Source organism: Oryx dammah, unplaced genomic scaffold (genome assembly GCF_014754425.2).
Source record: "Oryx dammah isolate SB20612 unplaced genomic scaffold, SCBI_Odam_1.1 HiC_scaffold_26, whole genome shotgun sequence".
In the NCBI taxonomy this organism is placed as follows: domain Eukaryota; kingdom Metazoa; phylum Chordata; class Mammalia; order Artiodactyla; family Bovidae; genus Oryx; species Oryx dammah.
In genome coordinates this window covers 63,783,752-63,787,595 of record NW_024070210.1, presented here as the reverse complement: position 1 = coordinate 63,787,595, position 3,844 = coordinate 63,783,752, and the positions used below count along the sequence as shown (strand labels likewise).

Genomic DNA, 3,844 nt, shown 5'->3' with positions numbered 1-3,844 from the left:
CATTGACTGCTAAATCCAGAGGGAGGATCTGATACAGACTTGATTCCTTTGTCAAGACTATACATAATATCTGTATTAATAGTTATAGGAGGTACTTGTCTAGTTTTCTCTCTTTTTGTAATTTTTTGGCAGCAATTGATATTTAATGCTTATGTCAGTCATTCATTGGTAGTTATGAATAGTATTTTTTACTTTATTATTTCTTTTTTCATTGTTGATTGGAATATTTTTATAAAGAGACACTTCCCCTTATCTCCCATTTGATTACCTAGTTGTTCAATCACTCAGTCGTGTCCAAATCTTTCATACTCTTCATGGGGTTCTAAAGGGTGCTGTTCATATAAAAAAAGCTAGATCATATCTGCTGCTGTACCTTTATGTATTATTTTTCAAGATAATGAGTTGGATCCCTATCATTATCTGAAGGTGATCAATATTTAAAACTTTATTATGAACTCATGAATTTGAACATACAGTTAGATTTCAAGCCATTGCAATTTGTATCACTGTTGAAGCTCACATACTGTATGATTAAATTATTTAATCCTTATGTTTCTACTGGATATAGTCATTATTTTCCATCAAGGGATGGCTTCTTCAGTAACTGAGTTTTTTTTTAACTTTTATTCTTTTATTTTAAATGTTTTTCCAGTTTGATTGAGATATAATTGACATATAGCACTGTGCACAGCATAATCACTTCATTACATGTATTGTGAAATGACTGCCACAGTAAGTTTAGTCACCATCCATCATCATACAAATAAAAAAGAAAGAGAGATTCAAAAAATTTTTTTATGATGAGAACTCTTAGGAGCTACACTCTTAACAACTTTTCTATCATACAGCAGTTTTATTTATTATCATCATGTTATAATTTCCAATATTTATTTTGTAACCAGAAGTTTGTACCTGTTAACAATTTTGTGTCTGGCTTCTTCAGAAACAAAATATATATCTGGCTTTATCTATATCTGGCTTCTTCATCCAGAATGTTGAAATTCATCCATGTTATTGCCTAAATCAGTAGTTCATTAAAAAATATTATATTGAGTATTATGGATGTACTGCATTTTTTTGTTTGTTTGTTTTTGTGTTTTAAATTCACTCATTTGTTGATAGAATTTATTCTTCTATCTCCTTCTACAGAATGTAAGTGGCTTTATTCTATTGTTTTAATAAAAGAAAAACATGTTTAATCATAAATACATAAAAACATTTAAAGAGAAAATGAAATGAATTTATAATCCCATCACCCAAAACTAACCACTGTTAACATTTTGATCAATACCCTTCCAGAATTTTCTGTGCATAATATATAGAAATAAAATCATACTTGATTCTACTTAATGTTATCCTTTAAAAATCTGTATGTGATAAATGTATTTTCATGTGAATAAATACAGACTGTCCCATCATTTTTAATGTATGAATATAAATTAACTGATATTTAAATAGTTTCTATTTTTCTACCAAAAATAATGCTATTGAATAATTACTGAAAATAATGCTATCATATATAATTGCTTTTATATTAGAGATGCAGGATATTTCCTGACCTAGTCATACCTCCTTAGAAATTTCTGAATGGGTAATGGAGTAGAAGACAGCAAACTGCCAGAACTTCCTTGGTGGTCCAGTGGTCAAGACTCTGAACTCCCAATGCAGTGGGCCTGGGTTCAATCCCTGGTCAGGGAAGTTGACCTTGCCTGCTGCAACTAAGTGCCCACATGCTACAAGGAGATCCTATGTGCCAGAACTAAGACTCAGGGCAGACAACAGCAATAAGACTGTGCACTGCCTCTCCCTCCACACAACTGAGGGGTTACTCTAGGGTTCCATAACTTGTGACTTAACTCAAAGTGATGAGATGAGTAGTAGCAATTAGATTTTTTCTTAAAAATTTTATAATGTGAAATTGTGAACCAACAAACTGCTGTAGTCACTGATAGCATTTATTTATTTATTTTTTTAGGGTGCAGTAGTTGTGATACATGGGCTTAGTTGTCCAATGACAACTAAGGAATATGAAGGGTCTTCCCCGACCAGGAATCAAACCTGTGTCCCCTGCTTTTGCAAGCAACTTCTTTTTTAAAAAATATTTTATTTTTTATTGAAGTATAGTTGATTTACAATGTTTCAGATATATAGCAAAGTGATTCTATATATATATATTCTTTTTTAGATTTTACCATTATAGGTTATCACAAGATATTGGATATAGCTCCTTGTACTATACAGTAGGTCTTTCTTGTTTATTTATTTTATATATAGTAGTGTGTATCTATTAATCCCCAATTTAACCCCTCCCCACTTTACTCTTTGGTAACCCTGTTTTATTTAAATTATTATTAATTTATTTATTTTAATTGGAGGCTAGTTACTTTACAATATTATGGTGGTTTTGCCATACACTGACCTGAATCAGCCACGGGTGCATGTGTACCCCCATTCTGAACCCCTCTTCTACCTCCCTCCACATTCCATCCCTCTGGGTTGTCCCAGTGCACCGACTTTGAGTTTCCTGTTTCATGGATTGAACTTGGACTAGTCATCTGTTTCACATATGGTAATATACCTGTTTCAGTGCTGTTCTTTCAAATCATCCCACACTCACCTTCTCCCACCCAGTCCAAAAGTCTGTTCTTTACATCTGTGTCTCTTTTGCTGTCTTGCATATAGGGTGGTCATTACCATGTATCTAAATCCCACATATATGCATGAATATACTGTATTGTTGTTTTTCTTTCTGACTTACTTCAATCTGTATTATAGGCTCCAGTTTCATCCACCTCATTAGAACTGACCCAAATGCGGTTTTTTTTTAAGCTGAGTAATATTCCATTGTGTAAATGTACCATAACTTAAAAAAATTTTTTTATTTTTACTTTATTTTACTTTACAATACTGTATTGGTTTTGCTATACATTGACATGAATCTACCACGAGTGTACATGAGTTCTCAAACATGAACCCCCCTCCCACCTCCCACCCCATATCATCTCTCTGGATCATCCCCATGCACCAGCCCCAAGCATCCTGTATCCTGCATCAAACATAGACTGGCAATTCATTTCTTACATGATAGTATACATGTTTCAATGCCATTCTCCCAAATCATCTCACCCTTGCCCTCTCCCACAGAGTCCAAAAGTCTGTTCTATACATCTGTGTCTCTTGCTGTCTCGCATACAGGGTCATCATTACCATCTTTCCAAATTCCATATATATGTATACTGTATTGGTGTTTTTCTTTCTGGCTTACTTCACTCTGTATCGGCTCTAGTTTCATCCATCTCATTAGAACTGATTCAAATGTATTCTTTTTAATGGCTGAGTAATACTCCATTGTGTATATGTACCACAGCTTTCTTATCCATTCACCTGCTGATGGACATCTAGGTTGTTTCCATGTCCTGGCTATTATAAATGGTGCTGCGATGAACATTGGGGTACACGTGTCTCTTTCAATTCTGGTTTCCTCAGTGTGTATGTCCAGCAGTAGGATTGCGTAACTTTCTTATCCATTCATCTGCTGATGGACATCTAAGTTGCTTCCATGTCCTAGCTATTGTAAACAGTGTTGCAATGAATACTGGGGTACACATGTTTCTTTCAATTCTGATTTCCTTGGTGTGCATGCTCAGCAGTGGGATTGCTGGGTCAAATGGCAGTTCTATTCCCAGTTTTTAAAGGATTTTCCACACTGTTTTCCATAGTGGCTATACTAGTTTGTATTCCCACCAACAGTGTAAGAAGGTTCCCTTCTCTCCACACCTCTCTAGCATTTATTGTTTGTAGACTTTTTGAACGCAGCCATTCTGACCAATGTAAGATGGTACCT

General features: G+C 34.4%; 1 non-coding gene across 1 annotated transcript; it reads left to right on the top strand.

Moving 5' to 3' along the window:
* Nucleotides 1-1,625: 1,625 nt before the first annotated feature.
* On the top strand, nt 1,626-1,698 carry TRNAG-CCC. Its single transcript has one exon. It is a non-coding gene; the product is annotated as a tRNA-Gly (tRNA).
* Nucleotides 1,699-3,844: the final 2,146 nt, after the last annotated feature.